Source organism: Mustela lutreola, chromosome 10, assembly GCF_030435805.1.
Source record: "Mustela lutreola isolate mMusLut2 chromosome 10, mMusLut2.pri, whole genome shotgun sequence".
Taxonomy (NCBI): Eukaryota; Metazoa; Chordata; class Mammalia; order Carnivora; family Mustelidae; genus Mustela; species Mustela lutreola.
This window is the reverse complement of record NC_081299.1, coordinates 104,868,598-104,896,304: the sequence shown is the minus strand read 5'-3', so window position 1 is coordinate 104,896,304 and position 27,707 is coordinate 104,868,598. Positions and strand designations below refer to the sequence as shown.

General features: G+C 42.8%; 1 long non-coding RNA gene and 5 other non-coding genes across 7 annotated transcripts; 1 reads left to right on the top strand and 5 right to left on the bottom strand.

The window, feature by feature from the left end:
- Positions 1-729: 729 nt before the first annotated feature.
- On the bottom strand, positions 730-3,360 carry LOC131809594 (uncharacterized). 2 transcript variants are annotated; one of them, XR_009345233.1, is made up of 3 exons: positions 2,237-3,360; positions 1,839-1,986; positions 792-1,126 (listed from the first exon to the last, which is right to left on the bottom strand). It is a non-coding gene; the product is annotated as an uncharacterized LOC131809594 (long non-coding RNA). The 2 variants fall into 2 exon arrangements; XR_009345232.1 differs by having other exon boundaries at positions 730-1,986.
- A 98-nt stretch (positions 3,361-3,458) lies between these two features.
- TRNAN-GUU (transfer RNA asparagine (anticodon GUU)) lies at positions 3,459-3,532 on the top strand. Its single transcript has one exon. It is a non-coding gene; the product is annotated as a tRNA-Asn (tRNA).
- Positions 3,533-18,162: 14,630 nt separating this feature from the next.
- TRNAK-CUU (transfer RNA lysine (anticodon CUU)) lies at positions 18,163-18,235 on the bottom strand. The gene has a single exon. It is a non-coding gene; the product is annotated as a tRNA-Lys (tRNA).
- A 979-nt stretch (positions 18,236-19,214) lies between these two features.
- Positions 19,215-19,286, bottom strand: TRNAH-GUG (transfer RNA histidin (anticodon GUG)). The gene has a single exon. It is a non-coding gene; the product is annotated as a tRNA-His (tRNA).
- Positions 19,287-20,032: 746 nt separating this feature from the next.
- Positions 20,033-20,104, bottom strand: TRNAG-UCC (transfer RNA glycine (anticodon UCC)). The gene has a single exon. It is a non-coding gene; the product is annotated as a tRNA-Gly (tRNA).
- Positions 20,105-21,421: 1,317 nt separating this feature from the next.
- TRNAE-CUC (transfer RNA glutamic acid (anticodon CUC)) lies at positions 21,422-21,493 on the bottom strand. The gene has a single exon. It is a non-coding gene; the product is annotated as a tRNA-Glu (tRNA).
- Positions 21,494-27,707: the final 6,214 nt, after the last annotated feature.

Below are 27,707 nucleotides of genomic sequence, written 5' to 3'. Positions count from 1 at the left end.
GCATTCTTGTCATGTGAGACAGGAAGTCAGGGCCCAGAGAAATTGGTACAGACCTTGTTAAAATAATTTATATCCTCCTTTAATCTTCCCATATGTCTTGCTTTTTCATAATTGCCTCCCTTTGTTCAACCCAGTATAAAAACATTTAGGCCTACCCACTACTTTGGATTTTCATTTTCCTATTGGACCTTCCATGTTGATGTAAAAATCAATGTGCTTTTCTCCTATTAATCTGTCGTGTGTCAACTTAATTCTCAGGCCCATATGGAGTCCCTAAGACAGTAGAGGTAAAGTTTTGCCTTACCCACAGACTCTCCTAGGACTACAAAAGAGAGGATTAGCAAAAGGACAACTGTAAGGTTCCTGGTGCTGGTAGAACGAACTTCATGTAGGCCTAGTAGGCCTAGTAGAAAATGCCAGAATTCTCAGAATCAGAGAGTGGAAGAGTGAGACAGTGGAAGAGGGAGAGGCTGCTTTGAAAGACAAAGGTTGGAGGGGAGGCCCAGAAAGACAAGCTGTCTTTAAAGTGGGGACCAGTCCCTAGAATGTATCTCCTTTCTCCTCTTCCCCGGTTCCATAGCTCTTAGTTCTGAATCTTCTCCCCATTCTCTTCCCCAGCCTCACTCCTGGGTGCACCGGGTCTTTTCTCCCAAGCATGCAAATTTCAAACCTTCTTTCTACAGAAGACTCCTTTTGTGGTCTGCTGAAACCTGCACATGCTTCTTGGAATAAGGCTTTTAAAGATTTATTTATTTGGGGAGGGGGTTAGAAGGTGCACATGCTTCTTAGAATAAAGCTTTTAAAGATTTATTTATTGGGGGGGGGGAGCAGAGGAGAAAGAATGTTAAGCAGGCTCCGGGCTGAGCCCAGAACTCCCCCCACCGGGCTCAGTCTCAACCACCCTCCCAGGCTTAACCAACTGAGCCACCCAAGCATCCCAGGAATAAGACTTCTTAATGCATAGAACAGAACATTTAAAATTACAGAGGAAATCAGTTACTTTCAAAACCAGTTGTCTTCGAGCCTTTTCCTATAGTTTGGTAGCTGCAGAGGGAATGAGGTAGCCTCAGAGCTGGGCAGCTGAGCTTATGCAACCAAACCTCCCATGCCGCAACTCAAGACGATCCTGCAGTTGGGGTGGTAAAGAATAAGAATCTTGGTTTGTGCCAGTCTCAAAGTGAAACTGGACATCTTTATTATTTACCATCCAAACTGGGGTGGGGGAGGTGGAGGGGGGAAAGAAGTGGTTCTGGGAGCCGAGATCCAAGGGAAAGGGACGGTACGCCCCCTCGTGGCTACCTCGGGGATCCACACGGCACTGGCCACGGAGGGTACCCAATCGGTAGACAGCCAAATAAAATTCACTGGACGCTGGGCGATGCTCAGGACCCTAAAATTAGAGCGCTATGAACTGAGCTAGCAAGACGGGAGAAGTAGGTGCGCTTCTTTTTTCCCTAGCAGCTTGGAATCGTTGCTTAAATGTAATACCTGAGCCAAGACCTCAGCGTGTGGCTAATCTGGAAATAGGTTTGTAGAGAGTTTAATAGATTTCCTCCGGCCCACGGCTGATGGGCACTAAATCACAGTCCAGGCCTAGGACCTTCCAACTTCTGAGTTCAAGGAGGGGCCAGCGTAGCGGATGAAAAGTGCTGCGTGGAGATGGGGTTCAGCTGAGGGAGCAATGCCAGCCTTCGCCCCGGGCCTTTTAAAGAAGGGCCTCTCTCGGTGCTAGCTTCCGTCCAGATTGAACCCCAGACTTCCATGGAAAGGATCTCCAGGATAAAAGGATTTTCAGTCCATCCCAAGGGGTCCCACCGAGGCTTACCACAGATTCTCACCTCCTTAACCCTGTTACTGGAATTTTCCAATCGTCCACGAGGGGGCGCTTTCCCCCCAAGTTCTTTAGGCTCAGGTGAAAGTTGACGTGACGCCAAGTGCATTTTTCTGTGCCCAAGCCCCGCGTGTTCTCCGCCTCTTCTTGAGGGGCTGTCGGGAAAGTAAATTGAGACTCAAAGGAACGCACATATTAATAAATAGAATATTGTTAGCTACGTTTATAAAGAAAAAAACGTGAGTGCATGCTTGGAAGTAGCCCTCAAATGGCTACAAAGCTACAAAGCTGTAGAGAACTTTCAGCTCTATTTATGTGGGGTTAAAGCTACAGGGGTCATCGTCCGACTCAGTACAAGCATTCTTACTTTACTCCAGTAATAATAATAAATTCGCTCAGACACACCTTTAGAATTCTTCACCAGCCTCTCCTCCGGTTGTCTTTGAGTGTGCACCTCTTGGAAGTACAGACTTCACCATTGTCCACATTCCTCTGCAGGGCTCAGGGGCGCGGAGGAGCGCACAGCCGGTTTCGGGCGGGGGGCGGGGGGCGAGGGGCTGGGGCCGGGCCGATTCCCCCCAAGGGTGCGGTTTGCAGCCATGAACAGGGACTGTGGGCCCCCCAGCAGTTCCGATGCCCGCGTTTGGGAGGTCGCCAGGTCCAAAGGGTAATATCTCATGGCGCTGCCGTCTGTAAACCGGGCATTTAAAGGAGGAAAACTGTTTTTCAGAGTTGAGAGCATCAACCGCACACGGCAAATGGCGGGTGATCGAAATTAAGGAAAATCGGCCTTTTGTTCAGAGGCTGAGTGCTCGCGTCCTGTACCCCGCCCCTCACCAGGCTGCCCACGCCCCCTCGCTGCTACTCTCGTCGTTTCCTGGGCTCAACCCTCGACACCCCGGCCCCGGACCGCCGAAGCCATACTAGGCTGCTGCGTGGCGGTTCAGGGTGGGGACTCAGGTCCATCCTAGGGCGCACGAGTCCAAAGTCGGAGTTTTCGACGCATTCTCGATCAGCTCTGGGAACCAAAGCTCGTCCGCTTCGGAGAAACCTTTGCTGTCTTCCCTCTCCCGAGCCCCTCGTAGGACTCAAATGCCCACACTGCAGTTCTTGGCTCCCCTGGGCCCCCACGGCAGAGTGGATCCGTCACCAACCATTTAGGGAGTGCCTACCAGGGCCCGGCCCGGCTCGGGGACACCCGCTGCATCGCGAGCCACGCCCGCCCGGCCCCGTTGAGTCTACCCTTGCAGCGAGCTGGGGCCTTGGGGGTAGCGCCCAGCCCACGCGCGTCAGCCTGATCCTGCGGGGACTCTCTGGGAGGAGGAAATCGGAGTTAAGAACCGGAAGGTGGATGACTTCAGCCGAGAGGCTGCGGGCCACTTCCGGAGCCAGGAGGCGATGAGGCTGCGAGGAGCAGGCGGAGGGGCCGTGGGTCCGACGTTGGGCTCTTCGAGTCCCCGAGTGTCTGGCCCGGTGTCGATGTTCACACGTGCCCAGTGAGACGACCGGTGGCCTCAGTGTCTCCCGCCCTTCCGGTTTCCGGAGTGAGAGAATGAGATGTCCCCAGCCAGAGGTTGGAAAGCAATTTCTGAGATCAGGAAATGAATGGAGAAGGGACACCCTCCGTGTCTCTGTGGCGCAATCGGTTAGCGCGTTCGGCTGTTAACCGAAAGGTTGGTGGTTCGATCCCACCCAGGGACGGTCTCTTTTCCCAGCAGCTTGGAACCTTAGGTTACTTGCTAGTGAATTCATTTATCCTCCGAGTCTTCTGAACTTCTGTCCACTTTAAATCAGACTCGGAAATATCCTGCCCGAAGACCCAAGTTGCATCAAAGTGCCTAAAAGGAGGAATTTTTCAGCAAAGAAGTAAGCGTCTGGGCCTTTCTTTATCCCAGAGGCACTGCAGAGAGCCTCACTTCCCAAAACTGGGTTTTTACAACTGCACATCCTGGAAACTAGAAAATCCTAAGAATTGAGAACAACAAAACCTGTCTTCACTCGCGGTGAAGCCTCTAGTTATGGGTGCAATTGTGGTTCTTCCACCATGTGGCTTGAACAAATCACGAGTTTTCTGTGCCTCGATTTCTTTGTCTATAAGAGGGGGTGAATAAGAGTACTTCCTTCATGAATTAATTTAAATTTTTATGAGATGCGCATATAAACCATTTGACCACTTAATGTTAATTAAAACTTTTGAGTGGCATCTCGTCACCATTTCTGTTATTTACTTCATCTTCTTAAACAAATGGCTATCTTTCCATGGATGGGTTATTGTTTTGTGGTTTGTTTGTTTGTAATTTATTTTTATTTATTGATTGATTTTTCGATGGATTAGTGTATAGACAAACATGCCTTAATTGTTGGACGTGACATTGATTCTAATGTTTACTGTTGCAAATGCTTGTTCAAAGAACATCCTTATACAAATATTCTTATCACTTATGCATGGATTTCCCTAAAAGAGATTGCTGGAAGTGGACTTTCCTAATCAAAGTATTTGTCATTGCTAATTTTTTTTTTTGTCATTGCTAATTTTGCTAATTCCTGTCTAATGGCCCTCCAAAGAAGTTGTACCTAGTCATACTGCCACATTCTAAGAGGGCACCCTTTTCTTGGCAACCCAAACTGACACTTACCAGCAGTACAAATCCATCACTTTTGCTTGGGGAATGTTATTCCTTGTTGGTCTCACACATTACTGTGACTTGTCCATGAGGAGCTGGTGCTCCCTCAGTCTCCTTTGTTCTCTTGATCCCCTGGGGATCCTGGGGAAGTAGTTCACAGGGTTGGATTCATAGGACAGTAGAAGTCCGGTTCCCAATGTGCCTGTGGCAGAGAACCCAGTCTTTTGCTGCTTGAAGAAGAGTCAAGAACTCACCTGTCAGAGTGGGACCTTCATGGGTGGTCCTGAGCCAAATAAAGTAAGGAGAGAATTTTAAAATTTTCCTCAAATTAAGACTTCAGATGTTGGATATTTTTAAATGTTTTCTTTTTTCCTTTTTTTTTTTTTTTTAAAGATTTTTTATTTATTTATTTGACAGAGAGAGATCACAAGTAGGCAGAGAGACAGGCAGAGAGAGAGAGGAGAAAGCAGGCTCCCCGCTGAGCAGAGAGCCCGATGCGGGACTCGATCCCAGGACCCCGAGATCACGACCCGAGCCGAAGGCAGCGGCCCAACCCACTGAGCCACCCAGGCGCCCTTTAAATGTTTTCTTATGGCAGCAAGAGAGACTGCCTTCTCTGGACTTTCTTTGGGGAAACTTAGTAATGGTGTCCATTCTGCTGATCTTATGAAATTGCTCCCTTGGTGCTAGTATGTGATACTTGTTAGAAAACCTTGTCTGGTGAGCTGAAGTGAGCAAGTAGCTAAAGGAAACTTCTCATAGAAAGCAGAAATAGGGGATACATTCTCAAACAGATTTCCAAAGTCTTAATTTTGATCTTTTCAGAGGTTTTGGGTGGTGTCCTAGCTCAGGCTGCTATAACGAAATACCACAAACAACAGACATTTACTTCTCAAAGTTCTGGAGGCTGAAAAGTAAAAAATCAAGGTGGTGGCACCACTCCGTTCTTGGTGAGATCCCTTTTCTGGCTTCAGATGACTACCTTCTCAGTGACCATCATATTTTTACAAGGTGACCTTTGTCTTTTCACAAAGTCCCATCATGGGGTGCCACTCTCATGACTCCATCTAAACCTATTTACCTCCTGAAGGTTTTACCTCCTAATACCAGCACACTGTGGGTAAGGGCTTCAACATTTGGGAGGGACAGAAACATTCAGTCCACAATAGGTACTAACATTAAGAGGCATTTCCTGAGTGTTTAAAATACCCTTTATATGAAATGACCAGATTGCAGACTTCAGAGCAGTCGTGTGCAGGTGGGAGCAGAACTTGTCCTATAGTTCTGTGATCTTTTCCTCCTAGAGGAATTGTGTGTATGTGTGTGAACAGAAAATCGAAGGATTATAGAAAGATACATGAAAAAAATTACTTCCTCTGCTCAAGCTTCCAATTCCCAAAGACAAAATACTAATGTGATTGTTTTTGATAAACAACTTTATTTTTAATAAAACAATTATAGTTTTCAGTAAAGCCAACAAGCATGGCTTTATTAGTTCCATAACAAAGTAACTACTCCCTTTATAAGTATAGATTAAAAACTTCCGGTGAACCAGGCTGTCTTCACATGCTACAATTCAGACAAGCTTCTAGGCCTCTCAGCCACAGGGCTGGCCATTAACCCACAATAACTACTGGTCCCCTGACAGTGTGGGCAAGCCACATTCTCTGGGAAATTCTTAAAGCATCATGATCCAGAAGTTCCACAGGATTTTCTTTCCTTTCTTTCTTCCCTGATCTGCTTGTATGCTCTGAGCTAGAAGCTCACAGATACTAATACCCCCTCCTCCCCAAAACAAAAAACCAAACAAACGCAGTTAAAAAAATCTCCTGCATTTCAAGGTTCTAGTCACTCTACCAGTATTTTTGTGGAGAAGAGAATCCATATGGTATGAAAAGCATACATCAATTACAGAACTTTGTCTTAATGAAGTTGGAGAGCTCTGATAAGAAAATGGGGTTCTGGGGTGCCTGAGTGGCTCAGTAGGTTAAGCCTCTACCCTCAGCTCAGGTTGTGATCCCAGGGCATCGGGGATCTCTGCTCAGCGGGGAGCAGAGAGCTTCCTCCCTCTCTCTCTGCCTAGGGGCACCGGGGTGGTTCAGTTGGTTAAGTTCAGCTCAGGTCATGATCCCAGGGTCCTAGGATCAAGCCTGACATCACACTGACATCAGACTCCCTCTCCCTCCGCCTGTCTCCCAGCTTGTACTCTCTCTCTCTCTCAGATAAAAAAGAAAGACAATGGAGTTCTGACAAAGATGAGAGGAAAACCTAACCTAGGGTCTGTAATGGTCTAGGGGAAAGAAAGATTGAACCAAATACTTAACACAGCTCCAGTCCACACATCACACAGGTCTAAAGACAACAAGCAGATATGCTCAAGTCTGTGAGATGATTCAGGAAATGCAAAATCTTTTTGAAAAATTTGACACTAAAATGCAACTAATGATGAAATTATTTTACAGTGAAAATCTCAGAAATGTAGAACTGTACCACACAAAGCATGAATCCTAATGAAAACTATGACTTTGGTTAACAGTAATGTATCAGTACTTCTTCAGTTGCAATGAACGTACCAAACCAATGTTGGGGGTGGAGGAGAAGGAGTGTATGGGAACTCTGTACTCTGTTCAGTTTTTCTGTAAACCTAGAAGTACTCTTAAGAACTAAAGTCTATTAACTTGTTGAAAAACCTCAAGAATGTAAAGGCCATCTTTGCTTGGTATTCTCCATTTGTTGCTCCAGATCCATTCTCACCATTGCCTACCTTACTCTGTGCCCTGGAAAGTTAATCTTTTTGAACTGCCAGAAAGGGCTTCCCAGCTCAGCTTCCTGTTAGCTGTGGCCCATGGGCTGCAGTTGATTGGGGTTGGCAGGATGGGCAGAATATGAGGTCAGCGTAATTATTTTCTGCAGGCTGACAGTGACTGTGTTCTTTGCTACACCTCAAAGCCACAGCTGTTTTTTGGTGGCTCTGAGCTACAATTACCGCTTTTCCAGGTTCCAGAAACGTCTCTCTCCTCTTGCCCCATCAGGCCTAGTCATGGGTCTCCATTGTTGCTACTGCTGGAATACCACACCATACATTACCTGCATGGGGCCTGGGAATCCTGAGCTGGGAAGTTCCCGAAATCCCCCTAATCCTCAGCAGGTCTGGCCTTGGGAGAGCCTCAGAAAACGTGCCACAAAAGCTTTGGGAGGTCACCGCATCTCTGTTCACCACCTTGACTTTAATTCTTTAAATCAGTGATTGGCTATTTCCATCTCTGAAAACAAATATTGTTAATTCTTCATTTTCTAGTTTTAGGTACTTCATCTTTCTTCTGTCTACTCCCTCTACAATTACCACTGTGTGTGTACATGCACACACACACTTTCCCACTTCCTTAGCTTCCCAACTGTGATGATTAATTTGATGTGTCAGCTTGGGTAGGCCATGGTACCCAGATAATTTGGTCAAACATCATCTAGATGTTCTTGTGAGGGTATTTTATAGATAAGATTAATAGGTAAATCAGTGGACTTTGTGTAAAACAGATTACTCTCCATAATGAGCGAGGGGATCATCTAAACAATTGAAGGCCTGAGGGGGAAAAAATCAAGGTTCCCCCAAGAAGGGAGGAATTCTGCCTCCAGATCCTGCTTCAAGATTAGAACTACAATATCAATTCTTCTCTGGGTCTCCAGCCTACTAGCATATCTTGAAGATTTTGGATTCACCAGCCTCCACAATCATGTGAGCTAGTTCCTTAAAATAAAAGCTTCTCTTTCTCTCTCAATAGATAAATATTTTATATACACACATATTTATGTCCTAGGTATGTATATAAATACATCTTCTGTTGGTTCTACTTCTCCAGAGAATTCTTTTTTATTTTTTATTTATTGATTTTTTTAAAAGATTTTACTTATTTATTTGACAGATATCACAAGTAGGCAGAGAGGCAGGCAGAGAGAGAGGGAAGCAGGCTCCCCGCTGAGCAGAGAGCCCGATGGGGGACTCGATCCCAGGATCCTGGGATCATGACCTGAGCCGAAGGCAGAGGCTTAATCTACTGAGCCACCCAGGTGCCCCTCCAGAGAACTCTTAATACATCGATATACTCATATCATAATTTTGATAAGATCAGTGATTATTATTTTAAATATATATAAACTGTTAACAGACAAGCCATGTAATGTGATCAAAAAAATTTTTTAAAGATTTTATTTATGTATTTGACAGACAGAGATCACAAGTAGGCAGAGAGGCAGGCAGAGAGAGAGAGAGGGGAAAGCGGAAAGCAGGCTCACCGTGGAGCAGAGAGCCCAATACAGGGCTAAGTCCCAGGACCCCTGGATCACGACCTGAGCTGAAGGCAGAGACTTTAACCCACTGAGCCACCCAGGCGCCCCTAATGTGATCAATTTTGTGTAACATGTTCTCCTGGCATTAACAGTTACCTTAGTTTTCCATGCAGTCATTACTAAATCATAAATGGTTTCTTTCCAGTACTGTAAATCTCCCCTTGACACATTGAAACACACGTTTTGTTTTTTTTTCTTTTTTTCTTTCTTTTTTTTTTTTTTTAAGATTTTATTTATTCATTTGACAGAGATCACAAGTAGGCAGAAGGGCAGGCAGAGAGAGGAAGGGAAGCAGGCTCCCCACTGAGCAGAGAGCCAGATTCGGGGCTCGAATCCAGGACCCTGAGATCATGACCTGAGCCAAAGGCAGAGGCTTTCACCCACTGAGCCACCCAGGTGCCCCTTAAACCTTTTTCAAGAACTTGCTCCTGGCACATTCCCATCTCCTCCAGTCTAGACCACTTGACCTACAGGCCTTCCCTACTGCTGTCATCATCATACCTCTCTTTACCATTATCTTGGGGTTTCCATTGCCTCTTTTATTAGGTCATCTTCCTTCCTTCCTTCCTGTTTTTTTTTTTTTTTTTGAAAAGTTAAAAATCTCTTAATTTTTTATTCCTGGTACCACTACCACAATTTACAGGGCAATATACCTGATGTAATGAAAAGAAAAAGAAAAAGCTACAACAGATAAAAGACCTCAGGAATGTACATCTAATTGACACTACATTGCATTAATCAATAGCTGCACTTTTTGCAAACTGTGGTTATGACAGTCCTGAACAAGAAGGGTTTCCTGTTTAAGCTGCAGTAACTTTTCTGACTATGGATCATCGTTCCTTCTGTGGCAGATTTTTACAGTTCCTCTAATGCATTTGGGACGACTGTCTCAAAGTAACCTGCAGCTTTCCTGACAACTTCTCGCTCGCTCTCCTGCTAAGAACTGTAGCCCTTTTCTTCTGAAAATTTTTTAGAACCTTCTGCTACCATATCCACCACTTCTGCCACCAGAGCCATAACCACCGCCATAGGGACTGCCCGAGCTTCTTCCACCAAAACTGCCCCCCTTCATGGGTCCATAATTTGATTGCTGTTGTCCACTATAATTTCCAAAATCATTATAGTTCCCACCACCACCATAGTTACCACCTCCAAAATATCCTCCTTCATTGTAACCATCATATCCACCACCACCACCTCCATACCCACCTCCTTGGTTTCCATATCCTGGTCCACCACCACCATAGCCTCCTCTACTACTGTAACCAGGACCACCACCATAGTTGCAACCATCACCTCCAAATCCATTATATCCACCATCACCTCCTCCGTAACTACCTCTGCTGCCACCACCACCACCACCAGAATTTCCCAGAACACCAGCATCAGACAAAATCACTCTCTAATCATGATGAAACAAAAGAAGGAGGAAAAGAAGAACTACTACGTGATTGTCTGAAGGCAGAGGAACATCAAGGATGCTTGACATCCCCTGAACTGAGAAGGAACTTTGAGATGGGGAAACGAATGAGAGAAGCAGTTGACGAGGGTTTTTATATTGGGTAACTTACTGGTGGGAAGGATTGGACCATGATCCAGTCAGCTGCTCAGCTATTCTCCACAAAAATCCAGACCTTAACTCATAAATCGTGTGAGGAGGTAGGACCTGAGGAAGAGCCTAACAGTGAGATCCAAGTGTACACGCAAATGTGATTAATAGCTAATTATTAACAGACCCCTCTGTGCACCAGGAGGCCAAAACCCCGTTACTGAAGTTTATATCTTAATGGATCTGCTGGAGGCCGCACAGAACTCTTGGTGCTCTTGTTTCCTCTGTGATCACAAGACAAGTAACAGTAATCTGTGGGGGCGGGGGCAGCTTCTGAAGAACATAACACTAGAATGAGCACCAAGCAGACAAGTCAAAATGCTGGCCAAAAATGAGGTCAGTGTGGCAAGCATTCCTACAATGATCGTGTTTGAACATGAACAGAATGCAGTCCAAACCACAACAAATGACCAACTAACGGTAACTGTTGCTTCTTCACCAATTTCACATTTGGCTCTGTTCCACTCCTCCCACTTTTGGAATAAAGAGTACTAAGATTTCCAAAGGTAGAATTGCCCACAGTTCCCCACAATGTATGTTGTCTCTTTTGTTGCGAGAAGCCAAAAATCCAACTTTGAGTACAGGTTTGTTCCTGATGGTAATACACTGGAGCCTATTGACACTGTAGAGAAGGCAGATACCATTCTTTTCTTTTCTTTTTAAATTTATTTTATTTATTTATTTTTTATTTGCATAACAGTACTCATTATTTTTTCACCACACCCAGTGCTCCATGCAATCCGTGCCCTCTCTAATACCCACCACCTGGTACCCCAACCTCCCACCCCTCCGCCAATTCAAACCCCTCAGATTGCTTTTTAGAGTCCATAGTCTATCATGGTTCACCTCCCCTTCCAATTACCCCAACTCCCTTCTCCTAACACCCCTTGTCCTCCATGCTATTTGTTATGCTCCACAAATAAGTGAAACCATATGATACTTGACTCTCTCTGCTTGACTTACTTCACTCAGCATCATCTCTTCCAGTCCCGTCCATGTTGCTACAAAAGTTGGGTATTCGTCCTTTCTGATGGAGGCATAATACTCCATAGTGTATATGGACCACATCTTCCTTATCCATTCGTCCGTTGAAGGGCATCTTGGTTCTTTCCACAGTTTGGCGACCATGGCCATTGCTGCTATAAACATTGGGGTACAGATGGCCCTTCTTTTCACTACATCTGTGTCTTTGGGGTAAATACCCAGGAGTGCAATGGCAGGGTCATAGGGAAGTTCTATTTTTAATTTCTTGAGGGATCTCCACACTGTTTTCCAAAGAGGCTGCACCAACTTGCATTCCCACCAACAGTGGAAGAGGGTTCCCCTTTCTCCACATCCCATCCAACACACGTTGTTTCCTGTCTTGTTAATTTTGGCCGTTCTAACTGGTGTAAGGAGATATCTCAATGTAGTTTTAATTTGAATCTCCCTGATGGCTAGTGATGATGAACATTTTTTCATGTGTCTGATAGCCATTTGTATGTCTTTATTGGAGAAGTATCTGTTCATATCTTCTGCCCATTTTTTGATATGTTTGCCTGTTTGGTGTGTTGAGTTTGAGGAGTTCATTATAGATCCTGGATATCAACCTTTTGTCTGTACTGGCATTTGCAAACATCTTCTCCCATTCCGTGGGTTGCCTCTTTGTTTTTTTGACCGTTTCCTTTGCTGTGCAGAAGCTTTTGATTTTGATGAAGTCCCAAAAGTTTATTTTTGCTTTTGTTTCCTTTGCCTTTGGAGACATATCTTGAAAGAAGTTACTGTGGCTGATATCGAAGAGATTACTGCCTATGTTCTCCTCTAGGATGCTGATGGATTCCTGTCTCATGTTGAGGTCTTTTACCCATTTTGAGTTTTTATCTTTGTGTATGGTGTAAGAGAATGGTCAAGTTTCATTCTTCTACATATAGCTGCCCAGTTTTCCCAGCACCATTTATTGAAGAGACTGTCTTTTTTCCACTGTATTTTTTTTTCCTGCTTTGTCGAAGATTATTTGCCCATAGAGTTGAGGGTCCATATCTGGGCTCTCTACTCTGTCCCACTGGTCTATGTGTCTGTTTTTATGCCAGTACCATGCTGTCGTGGTGATCACAGCTTTGTAGTAAAGCTTGAAATTAGGTAGCGTGATGCCCCCAGTTTTATTTGTTTTTCAACATTTCCTTAGCGATTCAGGGTCTCTTCTGGTTCCATACAAATTTTTGGATTATTTGCTCCAGCTCTTTGAAGAATACCGGTGGAATTTTGATCGGAATGGCATTAAAATTATAGATTGCTCTAGGCAGTATAGACATTTTAACAATGTTTATTCTTCCGATCCAAAAGCATGGAATGGTCTTCATCTTTTTGTGTCTTCTTCAGTTTCTTTCATGAGTGTTCTGTAGTTCCTCGAATACATATCCTTTACCTCCTTGGTTAGGTTTATTCCCAGGTATCTTATGGTTCTTGGTGCAATAGTAAATGGAATCGATTCTCTAATTACCCTTTCTGTATTTTCATTGTTAGTGTATAAGAAAGCCACTGATTTCTGTACATGGACTTTGTATCCTGCCACGTTGCCGAATTGCTGTATGAGTTCTAGTAGTTTGGGGGGTGGAGTCTTTTGGGTTTTCCATGTAAAGAATCATGTCATCTGCGAAGAGAGAGAGTTTGACTTCTTCATTGCCAATTTGGATACCTTTTATTTCTCTTTGTTGTCTCTGCTTGCTGTTGCTAGGACTTCTAATACTATGTTGAACAAGAGTGGTGAGAGTGGGCATCCTTGTCGTGTTCCTGATCTCAACGGGAAGGCTGCAAGCTTTTTCCCATTGAGGAGGATATTTGCTGTGGGTCTTTCATAGATAGATTTGATGAAGTTCAGGAATGTTCCCTCTATCCCTATACTTTGAAGCGTTTTAATCAGGAACGGATGCTGGATTTTGTCAAATGCTTTTTCTGCATCGATTGAGAGGACCATGTGGTTCTTCTCTCTTCTCATATTAATTTGTTCTATCACATTGATTGATTTGCGAATGTTGAACCATCCTTGTAGCCCAGGGATGAATCCCACCTGGTCATGGTGGATAATCTTTTGAATGTGCTGTTGGATCCTGTTTGCTAGGATCTTGTTGAGAATCTTAGCATCCATATTCATCAGTGATATTGGTCTGAAAATCTCCTTTTTGGTAGGGTCTTTGCCTGGTTTGGGGATCAGGTAATGCTGGCTTCATAGAAAGAGTCTGGAAGTTTTCTTTTTGCTTCAATTTTTTGAAACAGCTTCAGGAGAATAGGTGTTATTTCTTCTTTGAAGGTTTGGTACAATTCCCCAGGGAATCCATCAGGTCCTGGGAGGTTTTTTGTTTTGGGAGGTTTTTGATCACCACTTCAATCTCATTACTAGATATCAGTCTATTCAAGTTGTCAATTTCTTCCTGGTTCAATTTTGGGAGTTTATAGTTTTCCAGGAATGCATCCATTTCATCTAGGTTGCTTAGCTTATTGGTATATAACTGTTGATAATAACTTCTGATGATTGTTTCTACTTCCTTGGTGTTAGTTGTGATCTCTCCCTTTTCATTCATAATTTAATGAATTTGGGCTTTCTCTCTTTTCTTTTGGATGAGTGTGGCCAATGGTTTATCGATCTTATTGATTCTTTAAAAAAAACCAGCTTCTAGTTTCATTGATACATTCTACTGTATCTCTGGTTTCTACCATGAATGATCTCAGCTCTAATCTTGATTATTTCTCTTCTTATGTGTGGAGTTGGTTTGATTTGTTGTTGATTCTCCAGTTCTTAAAGGTGTAGAGACAGCTGCTGTGTTCTGGATTTTTCCTTTTTTTTGAGGGAGGCTTGGATGGCTATGTATTTCCCCCTTAGGACTGCCTTTGCTGTATTCCATAGGTTTTGGACCGAAGAGTCTTCATTCTCATTGGTTTCCATGAATTGTTTCAGTTCTTCTTTGATCTTCTGGTTGATCCAAGCATTCATAAGCAAAGTGGTCTTTAGCTTCCAGGTGTTTGAGTTCCTTCAGAACTTTTCCTTGTGATTGAGCTCCAGTTTCAAAGCATTGTGATCTGAGAATATGCAGGGAATAATCTCAGTCTTTTGGTATCGGTTCAGTCCTGATTTCTGACCCAGTATGTGGTCTATTCTTGAGAAGGTTCCATGTGCACTTGAGAAGAATGAGTATTCCATTGTTTTAGGGTGGAATGTTCTGTATATATCTGTGAGGTCCATCTGGTCCAGTGTGTCATTCAGTGCTCTTGTTTCTTTATTGATTTTGGCAGATGTCATTCTAATTCTTGGCTGTTGACATTAAACTGTTGTCTCACTCCCCTTCCCAAAAGCTTTCAGGATCTCCTCTTTGTCCCTACTGTTTTGAAGCTAATCTATTTTTACTCACTCCACTGGGCACTTAACAGACCCTTTCAGTGGGGGAGTTTGGATTTCTTGTGTATCACTCCAGAGATGTTTATGTATATATAAGTAAAAGTGTCTATCTCTTGGAACCACCATTACCACTTTGATACAAATGATTGCACATTATAAGACTGTTCCTTTGGAATCTTCACTTGATCTATGTCTCAGTGAATTTAAGTTAGCTTTTGCTATATAACAAACCATACCAAACTTACTGACTTAAAATAAGAATAATTTATTATTTGTTAGGGCTTCTGTGAGTTGGAAGTTTTTCTCTTCCGGGCCAGCTCATTTGGGGCTGGTTGGTGCAGGATGGTTCAGTCACCTGTCTGGGGCACAGCTGAATTGACTAGAAGATCTGGATGGATCTTTTTTTCCTTATGATCTGTCCAACAGACCAGCTTGAGGGTCTTCAGATTATGGCCTCAAGATTCCAAGTGCAGCAAAAGAAGGTTAAGCCCCAATGTGCATTTTCCAAGCCTGCGCTTTTCCTCAGGTTTGCTAAGGCACCAACACTGGCCAAAGCAAGTCACAGAGCCAGTCCTAGATAACAGACCAGTGGACAAATAAGTTCCACATCCTGATGGGAAGAGCTGCAAAATATACCATTTCTTTTCAGTCAAACCATATTGGAATATCAGGAGTTTCCTCATTCTTTTTACAGCTGGCTGAACCGTATTTCATTGTATAGTTGTATATTTAGTTACCCACCCCCAAATGGTGGAAATTTAGAGAGGTTTCCAGTTTTAATCACTGAATGAAAAATGCTCTGTGAATAACCTTGAATATGTTTAATTTCACATGTGTGGGGATAATGGGATAAATTTCTAAATGTGGATTTTAAAAAGTAAATAAAAAGTTTAATTATTGATACATGTTGTTAAAAGGGCACCCTACAGAACTTGGACCAACTCACCCTTTCATATTTAACCTCTCCAACATGCTAGACTTTTTAAAATTACAGCATTTCTTATAGGTCAAAAGTGTTAATTCAGTGTTGTTTCAAATTGCATTGCTTTTGTTAATAGCAACCTTGAATGTTGACTATCTTTCCTTATGAGCAATAGAAATGTGTATTTTCTATTCTTTATATGTTTGCTCTTTGGGGAGGGTTGTTGGCTTATTATTGGTTTGTAGTTTGTAAATATTAGGGAAATTAGCCTTTTGTATATATGTGTGTTCTGTGAATGTAGGTGTTGGGTTTGTTATCAAGGGGTTTCGGCTGTTTTGGGGTATGAGTTCACAATTAGGGCAGTGAGGAGAAATTAAAATGGAGGATTTTTAACACAATGTGAATTGCAAATATTTTCTCAAATTTGTTGTGTTTGGACTTGACTTAGCCAGATATCACTTGATTCACGTAGTCAGATTCATTGATACTTTCTCTCACGACTTGAGAGTTTATGTTGTAGAACACCTTTTTTCACATACACACCAAGATAATAATTGTTTCCTATTTCCACAGGAACTTTTATGTCCCTCTTTATTGTTATTTAAATCTTTGATTGATTTAGAATTTACCCTTATGTAAAGAGCATGGTATTCACTGACCATTATTTTTCCCTAGACACCTATTTATTTAAAACTGCTCATTAGAATTACTGGTTCAAGACCCTCTTTCTAATGTATTACATTTCTTTATGTATTTTGGTATATATCCGGATTCTTGTGCCATTTATTACTGTTGACTCATGCATGATACCTTACTATCTTAATTACTCTAATTTTTCATAGGATTGGTCCTTCCTATTGCTCTCTTTAAAAGAAAGAATTTCCTTGGAAAAGATCTTCTTCGAGTATTTCGTTTCTTTATTTTTGAGATTTTTATTTAGTTATTTGATAGAGCCAGCAAGAGAGAGAACACAAGCAGGGGGAGCAGGAGAGGGAGAAGCAGGCTCCCCACCCAGCAGGGCCAGAAGTTGGGCTGGATCCCAGGACCTGATGGTGACCTGAGCCAAAAGCGGATGCTTAACAACCGAGCCACCCAGGCGCCCCTCCCTGAGTATTTCTGCTTGTTACTTTTCCATTTAAACTTTAAAATTATATTGTCCAGTTTGAATTCTAAAAAACATTTCTATATTCTTATGAAAACCATGTTATCTTCAGACAGCGAATTAAGGAGAGATGTTATCTTTGTGACATTGAGTCTCCCAGCCAAGAACATAATATATCTTGGTTGACAGGGAAGGAGGTCCTGATGCAGTGGTCCCTGAACTTGGTCATTTACCTAAATCACCTACAGAGCTTAAGTCACAGGTTTTGGGGCCAGCACATGGTTTCTGATTCCGCAGGTCTGACGTGGGGCTTGAGAATCTGCATATCTCACAAGTTTCCAGGTGAAGCTCATGTTTGTCCTGGCACTACACTTGAGAATAACTGGCCTAATGTATTGATCATCTGGGAGAGGGTTGGTGGGAGGCTGAAGCATATTTACAAACTTAAAAAAAAAAAAAAAGGACTGTTAAAGGATCCTTAGGGAAGAGAGGCGGACAACTTGCATGAGGAGTTAAGTGTCTTCGCCCTTGAGGAGAAGCCTCTAGACCTGTGCCAAACTTGGCTGCCACTCGCCTTGAAAAACACCTTAAGCCAGACCACCCATTCCAGCACTGAAAGGAGACTCGGACGAGACAATTACAGAGCAAAAAGTTCAGGCTTTCCCCAGCAGAATCAAGTTCTCCATTGGATCAATAACTACCTCAAAACCGGTGCGCGCTGCGCAGCAGGCCGCCCAGACACCGCCCCAGGCATCCAGCGGAGAGCGGCGGGGACTCCCAGCCTGCAAGCTCGCGCCTGCGCCTCGCTCACGCCCCGCCCACGCCTGCGGCTCTTCACAGTCCCTCCTCCGCCGCCCCAGATCCTGTTCCAGGGCACTCTCCTTTCCACCACGCCTCCGAGATTTTAGTAAATGAGTTGTATTTTATAGCCGTTTGCGGCTGGTGAACGCTTCAAAACCTGAAAAGCAAAAACAGATGCTCCTTGGCACCTAGCGAAGAACATTTTAACTAGCTAAGAAGGTCCTTCAAAAAACCCCACCAAGCAGAATAGAGTGTTTCCATCCGGTCCCTTCTGGTCCTAAGGCGTCTTCTCGGTAGGGCGGAGGGGGGCCCCACGGATCAGGACTCGGAGCTGTCACCTTCCCCCCGGGAGAAGCTCCTCCCGCCCCTCAGTTGGTAGGTCAGGGACCCAGGGTCCCCGGTTCGGATTAACTTGTGTTCAATTTGAAGCGAATAGAAGATGTTCTGGAAGTTGTTACCGAAGTTTAAAAACCAAAGCGGCCGCAGTGGCTAATTACAAATTTACAGTTGTTGGTTGCCTAAAGAAGATTTCATAGAAACTCAAGAGAAAAATATCTGCACGCCCAACGTGGGGCTCGAACCCACGACCCTGAGATTAAGAGTCTCATGCTCTACCGACTGAGCTAGCCGGGCGCCCGTGACCTAGGCTTTCTCTTAGAGGTATCATTTCTTTCAAGAGACAGACTATATAGTCTAGATACACACTAGTGACAATGAAAGAGATCTTGGGATTGTGAACATGATAGTAGCTTTTTACTACTAAGACTGGCTCCGAGAGAGTGGCGGGGACTGCGTCGGGCCAGGCAGCCTTCCAGAGAACGGAGAATGTGGAGTCCTAAAACTTCCGTGTTTCCGCAAAGTCCGCATGGATCGGATCATTTTGTTAGCCCGGTGTCTGGCATGCCGACTGCTGAGGAGGAGACTAAAGAGCGCGAGGGAACCCGGATGAGAGTCACAAACAGCCGGGGGAGCAGGTAGGGGCCTGGGGGCTTGGTGCTCCAGCCCCTGCTTCCTTCTTTTCCTGAAGGCAGAGAGGCTTAATTCACTCAGCCACCCAGGCGCCCCATGTGTTGTTCTTTTCCTAAACCGTGACAACCACGGTGGTGGGAGGAAGCGTGGCTGAGGGACGTGTCACTGGGAGCACGAATTTGTTTTTAAATACTAAAATTTTGTGTGGCTTAAGTAAAATACCCTATTTGTTACGCGTCCTAGCGAGATTTCAAGTCAGATGAGAGTCAGAGCCCCAGGGGATTTCATTCCACTCTCCCAACTTTCATTTCTCCAATGTACGGTACAAGCGGTGAGTTCCAGAGTCAGAAGCAAAGGGTTCTCACCTTTGCAGCCTTGGTGGCAGCTCCGATACTCCCCAAACCGCCCTGAAGTGCGCGCGTGCCAGAGCCGCTTAGGTTGTTTGTTTGGTGGTGGGGGGGGGGGGGGGCGAGTGGGGTAAGGAGCTGAACAGAAACAATTCACCCAGTTTGTGAACAGCATTTCTGCGAGGAGCTTGGAACGAAGAGAGAATTAAGCTTTTTTCAAGCCCTTTAAAAGATTTTGTATATTAATTAAAAAAAAAGAAAGAAAAAAAAAAACTGGCCACCCCAGACACACCATATGCCGTGACTCGGATTCGAACCGAGGTTGCTGCGGCCACAACGCAGAGTACTAACCACTATACGATCACGGCGCGCCACTTGCCAGGCGACGCAACGGGGTTTTATTTTATGCCTTTTGGAATAGGAATAGGTACCCTATGCTGCCGTTTTATTTGCCCCGTTTAAATGATCTGCAGCAATCAAAGCACCAAACTTTTCCACTCCACAACCTCGAAGTCTTGACCCCTGAATCCGGTTTTGGGCTAAATCCCGCCTTCAGGCGCCAGCATCGCCCTTCGGCTGGGCAGCGGGCTGCGGCTGGGACCATCGAGGATCGCCCCTCCTCATGCCGCTTTTCCTTCCATTTCCAGCTTGTACCCTGGAATTGAGGTTTCTGTCCCTGCAGCGGTGGAGCCCGGATAGAAGCAGAGCTGGTCGAAGGCCCTCTTTTACGTTTCTTCTTGCTAGACACCGTTCCAAGTGACAGGGATCTCTCCGGGAACTGCGGGATTTGTACTGACGTCCTTACTCTGATTCCTCAGTAAACCAGAGCCGCATCCGAGGATTTAGAAAATCAAATCCGAGCAGCCTTTATTTCAGACCCCCACCCCCAAAAAATGCCCTAAAGACCCCAAAAGGATAGTTATATACTGGTGCGAGGCCAGCGCCCGAACCCAGCACAGGGGCTTGGCTCGGCGTTGCAGCTAGGAAAACCCCAGAGGGTCTCTTTTAAGATAGATTCACCACGGAACTGAGAGTCTCAAAATCCTTTCCTTCCCTGGCGGTTTACTGAATTGAACTACTTAAAAGTTTTGGGGGAGAAAACTTAAACGGATATTGCGTTGGCCGGGAATCGAACCCGGGTCAACTGCTTGGAAGGCAGCTATGCTCACCACTATACCACCAACGCAGGCCCTTTCCGCTTTTGATTGTTTTCCCTATGAGGAGTAACTGCCTAGTTCTGGTCACAATTCTTTATCTGTCATTTACATTAAGAGAGATTTCTAACACCCAGCCAAACAAGACAGCGCTCTATGATTTCTCCTATGGTTATATTAAAGATTCTATGGTAGTTTCTTATTGATTCACAGGTTTTTAAAATCAGTTCTAATTTTTTCAATTGTGGTTTGAAGGAGGTGTCTCAAATCCAGTTAGGAAGTTAAGTCTCCCCTGATGGACTCATTAGGCATTTCAGAGTACTTTCATAGGGCAGATGCATTAAGGTAAATACAGTAAGGTAGATTGTTTATGGCGGCATTGTTTGTAGTAGCAAAGGATTAGAAATAACCTAACTGTCCATCGAAAAGAAGTTGGTTCAATTAATTATGGAATATCAATACAGTAGAATACTATGTGCCATAAGGAAGAATGAGGAAACTCTTCAAGTCTAAACTTGATGTATAATCTAATATATTTCTAAAATACATTGTTAAGTAAAAAAGGCAAAGTGTACCAAAAAACGTGTATAGATTGCTATCATTTGTGCAAGGAGGAGTATATTTAAATATATAAGTATGTGTGCATGTACTTGCGTTTGCATAAGATATGAAATGTAACATTGGTTGCCTTATTAGAGGGAAAATAGATGGCAGAGATAAAAATTAAGTTTGTCAGTTACAGCCTTTGCATATTTGAATCCTAAACCATGTAAATAAATACACTACCCTTTTCAAGAACTAAATTAAATTGAAAGAAAATATCATGTTAGTGAAGAGCGTTTATTTCCATTGACAAGTGTTGGAAATATATTAACTTTAAAAATAGCTGGGGGGCGCCTGGGGGGCTCAGTGGGTTAAGCCGCTGCCTTCGGCTCAGGTCATGATCTCAGAGTCCTGGGATCGAGTCCCGCATCGGGCTCTCTGCTCAGCAGAGAGCCTGCTTCCCTCTCTCTCTCTCTGCCTGCCTCTCTATCTACTTGTGATTTCTCTCTGCCAAATAAATAAATAAAACCTTTAAAAAAAAAATTAAAAAAAAAATAAAAATAAAAATAGCTGGAAATAAAATAGTATGAATAGCATAATTCCAATTGTTTTTTTTTAAACTGGACATCGGAGTTAATAGGTCGGAGAACAATTTTCACTTTGTATATTTCTGCACTTCCTGTATTTCAGCTTTGGCGAGTCGGGTAACTGACTAGGAGAAACAATGTTAATCATTAAAAGGATTCTGTGGAATAGTTTAAACAAAAAAAAAAAACAAAAAAAACCCCACAACTTTAAAACGACTCTTCCCTGACCGGGAATCGAACCCGGGCCGCGGCGGTGAGAGCGCCGAATCCTAACCACTAGACCACCAGGGAGGCTGGTAGAAGTTTTCTGATAGAAATTATATGATTCGAAGTGTATGTTTCTACCTAAATTTCTGTATATCGTTCCAACTGCCTTGGGTTTTGAGATTCCTGAAAACTGCGCCTTTGTCAGGTGGAATTGACTCCTTTGTTTCTTTTTTGAAGTTAGTAAACCCGCGGAAGAACCCGGAAGCCTGGCTCCCAGAGCTGAGGGATGATCAGAAACGCACCATCACAGTCCCCAAGACCAGAGATAAGTAACAGGAGGAGACGGAGACAGAAAAGAAGCTCTCAGCTTCACGTAGTTGCCCTGATTTCCTGAACTGTGATCAGGAGAAAAGTAACGACCTTTAGCTGGAGCTTTGCCCAGGTGAACAGAAACTTTTCCTTAAGAAATATAAAGGTCGTCGTGTGACCAACGCTTGGAGATCCTGATCCTATGGCAGCTTTTTTTCGTCTATGAACTTAGACCAAATTCTGCTGGCCAAAACAAATACTGCAGTCACGTGAAAGTCACTGGGCCTACGGGTCCTTGGTGGTCAGCAGAACCTGAGCTTAACTCTGGTGGGAGACTAAGAGAAAGGCAGAGGTATGGAGCTTTTCAGTTTTTTAATATGAAGAAAGGAGAGTGGGAGTAAGAAGGAAAAAAGAAATGGGGTGCATGCTTCCACTGAAGGAACATTAAAAACCATACCCATCAGTGTATGCAAATTAACTTTTTTTGACTATATGAGAAAAAACAAATGTAACAAAATACTGACAATGAATCTACGTGAGGGGTAATTGAGTGCTCATTATTTTATTCTTTCGAGTTTTTTGTAAAAATTTTTAAAATAAAAAATTGAGAAAAACAAGAATGAAACAAAAGCCTCCACTCAGGCTTTTTTTTTTTTTTTAATCAGAAGATCCCAATGTTACTAACTTTGATGAGTTCAAACCGAAATTTTTAAAAGCAGTCCCCCTCCACATTAACATAAAAAAATATTTTCGATAATGAAAAAGTGAATTTAAATATGAATCACTAATGATGTGTGCATATCAGCAGGGCTTAACAGAAGAATGGATAGTAGGACATGGGGAATTTGTGGGGTTTTATGTTCTTTTGCTTTGCTTTTAAAGTATTAATGTTAAAATATTGTTTAAGAAAAGTATACATCCTCCTGACTTCCAATCTCCACCTTCCTGGGGGTTTAAATGCCAGAAATTTGTTACTAAATGCCAGATGGTTATTTTCACAAAAACCAGTAATCCCATTGTCACATGTCACCATGGAGATTAACAGAGGCCATTTCCTTTTACTCCAGCTCTGTTCCACAGAACCACAATCTGTACCCCAAGGATGGAAAAAAAGTAACTAACTTTCAGCATTTTGGAATTGTATACCAATTCCAAATTGGGGTGGGTAGGATAGTAGAATTTATTCCTCTATATCAGAGGAAATCAACCTTTTATTTCAGTCAATAACAGCCCATTGTAATCTATTTTTCTGCCACCTGCTGGTAATTTTTGGCAACACATGAGAACCTAGGAAAGAAAGTACAAGCTCTGGGAGCTAGTCACCCTTCTCAACATCAAACTACCAGGAGAGAGGGCACCTGGGTGGCTCATTGGGTTAAGGCCTGTGCCTTTGGCTCAGGTCATGGTCCCAGGGTCCTAGGATCGAGCCCCACATCGGGTTCTTTGCTCAGCAGGGTACCTGCTTCCTCCTTTCTCTCTGCCTACTTGTGATCTTTATCTGTCTAATAAATAAAAAATCTTAACAAAACAGGAGAGGCCTCATCATTCAGGATGAGGGAAGATGGGGGAAGGAGTACAATTCCTTCACTTCACTCCATCTTCTGTTTTCTTTTTTCCTTTTTCCATACATTTGTAGATCATATGCCAGACTAGGCATTGAAGTCACAAAATATACTTAATGAACTCATAATCAGGGGGCACTTGGCTAGTTCAGTCAGAAGAGCATACAATTCTTGATCCTGGGGTTGTTGAGTTTGAGCTCCACATTGGGTATGGAGATTAATTAAATAAACTTTTTTAAAAAAAATAGCTCACAATCAAATGGAAAACCAAATAAACAAGTGAATAAAAGAATATGGATCAGGGAAGATTGAGTACTTGTACTTTTCCCTATTCCTCCTGCTAATACAACTAAAAAGCTTGGACACTGCACATAAAACAAACTTAAGAGACTTGAAAAGGTGGAGAAAAGGAGGCAGACCAGCTAGGGGCCTAAAGAACCTAAGGAGCCACACATTGGTGATTTCCTGGGGTTGTTTTTTATTTTTGTCTCACAAATCCCAGATGTGGTGCTGAAGAAGCCAGCAACCTGGAAATGCCAGTGGGGACAGCCAAAGGAAAAAACAAAACAAAACAAAAGCAAGCCTGTTCTTTCTAGCCAAAGGACCAGGAAAGAGGCAGCCTAGGAAAATAGAAAACTTCTAGATAATCAGCACTCCGCTCCAGCCAAACACCAGAGAAAGAACTGTTTTGCTCACTCCAACAAACACTGGTAATGGTTGAATGGGATGCCTAGACATCCACCTTCACCAGGCCTTTTAGGAGGTGTTCCTTCCCTTCTCTGCTGGATTAGTTCTAGAGGAGAGGTGGTAAAGAGCAGTTTCACCAACACCCAGTGATATCAAGGTGACCCCGCCCCTATCCCTACTATTAGTGGAGACCATGTGGGAAGGAGTAAAAAGACCTTCCTACTTCTCCCAGGCAGGTTGGTATCAGTGAAAGCCTAATAACCCCTGCCCTCACCTAAGCAGTAATGAGAAGCCCCACCCCTCAGGTGTCAGTAGAAGCTGAGTGGGGAAACTGGAAGCCTACACCTACTTGGCTGTAATAAGACACTCCCATTTACTTTCACTGCCACAGTAGTAGTGGAGAAAGCCAACTAAGAAGTTTTAAATAGGATCCAGAGTTCAAAATGTCCAGGTTTTAATAAAAATAGCACTCATCATACCAATGAGAAAGATCTTCAACTGAATGAAAACAGACCACACCTAGATGACAGATACTAGAATTCTCTGACAAAGATTTTAAAGCATGGGGTGCCTGGGTGGCTCAGTGGGTTAAAGCCTCTACCTTCGGCTCAGATCATGATCCCAGGGTCCTGGAATGGAGCCCGGCATCAGGCTCTCTGCTTGCTGGGGAGCCTGCTTCCTCCTCTCTCTCTGCTGCCTCTCTGCCTACTTGTGATCTCTCTCTGTCAAATAAATAAATAAAATCTTTTTTAAAGAAAAGATTTTAAAGCAGTCATCATAAAAATGTTTCAACAAGCAATCACAACCATGCTTGAAACAAACGAAAAAATTAGAAAGTCCCAATAGAGAAATTAAGTTTCAGCAAAGACATAGAAGCAAAGAAATAGAAGAAAAAGAAGAACTAAAAAAAAAAAAAAAAAAAAAAAAAGAACAACAACAATGACGATGACAACAACAACAGCTAAACGGAAATTTTAGAACTAAAAAATAACAATAACCAAACCAAACCAAACCATCTCAGTGGATGGGTTCAATAGCAGAATGGAGGGGGCAGTGGAAAATCTGTGAACTAGAAGACAAAAGTACTCAACATGGACAGTGCATAAATAAAATTAAAAAAAAAAAAAGGCAGAGTCTCAGGGACTTGTGGGATTATAACAACAGATCTGTGATATCATTGGATATCCAGGAGGAGAAGAAAAAAAGAACAGGACAGAAAAAAGTACAAAAAGAAATAGTGGCTGGAAATTCCCCAAGTTTGGCAGAGGGATAAAACCTATGTGTTCAAGAAGCTGAGCAAACCCCAAAGAGGATAAACCCAAACAAATTCATGCCAGGACACATCATAGTCAAACTACTGAAAGCTAAAAACATAAAAAATACTGAAAGCAGTGGAAAATGACACCTTACTTGTAGGGGGAAAATCAATGGCAGATTTCTCATTGGAAATCGTGGAGGCCAGAAGAAGGGGCACAAAATTTTTCAAACACTGAAAGAAAAGACTGTCCACCGAGATTCTTATATCAGGGAAAATACTCTTCAAGAGTAAAGGGCATAATACATTTCAACAACAAAAAGACAAACAGCCCAATTTTCAAATGAGCAAATGAAGAGAACATTTCCAAAGAAGATACTCAAAACAACCAGCAAGCATATGAAAAGATTCTCGATGTCATTGGTCATTAGGGAAATGCAAGCCTATACCGCAATAAGATATCATTTCACACTTTGGGGCTGGCTACAGTTATGGAAAATAACAAGTACTGATGAGGATGAGGAGAAATTGGAACACTTATACTTTGCTGGTGGGAATGTAAAATGTTTCAGCTGCTGTGGAAAACAGTTTGGCAGTTCCTCAGAAAGTTAAACGTAGTATATATGACCCAATAATTCCACTCCTAGGTACATTATACCACAAAGCACTGAAAACAGATACTCAAAAGAAATCCTATCCATGTACATTCATAGCAGCATGCTATTAACAGTAGCCCAAGTAGAAACCACCCAAATGTCAATAAAGTCACAGATAAACAACTATGGTATATAAATACAGTGGCTTATTGTTTGGACATAAAAAGAAATGAGGTACTGATACCAGCTATGGTATCATAGTGGTATGATACAGTATGGATGCACCTTGAAAACGTTATGCTTAAAAGAAAGAAAACATACACAAAAGATCACATATTGTATGACTCCATTTACATGAAATGTCCAGAACAGGCAAATCCACAGAGACGGGAAGCAGACTGGTCATTGCCAGATGTTGGGGAATGACTGAATAATGGGTACAGAGTTTCTTTTTTGGGGAGATGAAAACATTCTGGAACTTGATAGTGGTGACTGGTGCAAAACATTTTGAATGTATTATATGTTATTGAACTGTACACTTTGGAATGATTAAAATTGTGGACTTTATGTCCTATGTGTATTTATACAGTTAAAACAGTGAAGGAGGGACGCCTGGGTGGCTCAGTTGGTTAGGAGGCTGCCTTCGGCTCGGGTCATGATCCCAGCGTCCTGGGATGGAGTCCCACGTCGGGCTCCTTGCTCCGCAGGGAGCCTGCTTCTCCCTCTGACTCTGCCTGCCACTCTGTCTGCCTGTGCTGGCTCTTGCTCTCTCTCTGACAGGTGAATAAATAAAATCTTAAAAAAAAAAAAAAAAAAACAGTGAAGGAGAAATCCTAGCAAGATTTTTTGTGGATATAGACAAAATTATTCTAAAAGCTAAATGGAAAGGCAAAGGAGCTAGAATGAGTAAAATGAAGTTTGAAAAAGAAGAATTGAGTGGGATGGGGTGGGAGGGATAAGGTGGCTGGGTTATGGACAGTATGGTGGGTATGAGCTATGGTGAGTGCTGTGAATTGTGTAAGACTGATGATTCATAGACCTGTGCCCCTGAAACAAATAATATATATGTTAATAAAAACATTTTTTTAAAGATAAATTAAAGTTTTGAAAAAAAATTAACTGGGTAGAATCAGCTTACTCATTTTTAAGACTTATAAGACTACAGTGTCAGGATGGTGTGGTATTGGCAGAAGAATAAATGTACAGACCAATGAAACAGAATAAAGAACCCAACAATAGACCAAATATGCCAAACTGACTTTTTTTTCTTTTTTTTTTTTTTACAAAGGTACAGAAGCAATTAAATGAAGAAAGAATAGCTTTTTCAGTATACCTTGCTGAAGAAATTGGACATCCATTGGTCAAAAAAACAAAAAACAAACCAAAAAATCTCTCAACTTTAGTTTCACACCTTATATAAGAACTGACTCAAAGTGGATCAACAACTTAAACGTGAAGTGTAGAACTCTTAGGAAGAAAAAAAAAAAAAGCTCTTCATGAGCTAGGGCTAGTCAAAGATTTGACACCAGCAGCATGATCCATAAAAGGGAAAAACTGATAAAGTAGACTTCTTCAAAATTAAATATTTTTTTTTTTTTTTTTTTTTTTTGCAAAAGACCCTCCTATGAGGATGAAAAGACAAGCAGTGATTGGGAGGAAATGTTTGTAAACCACATACACAACAGAGGACCATTACCTAGAATATATTAAAAAACTCTCAAACTCAACAGTAAAAAAACCCAGTCTGATGAGAAAATGTCAAAAGACATGAAGGATATACAGAGAGCAAATAAGCACATGAAAGATGTCCAACATTATTAGCCACTAGGGAAATACAAATTGAAATCACAATTAGATACCACTACATACCTATCAGAATGGCTAAAAAA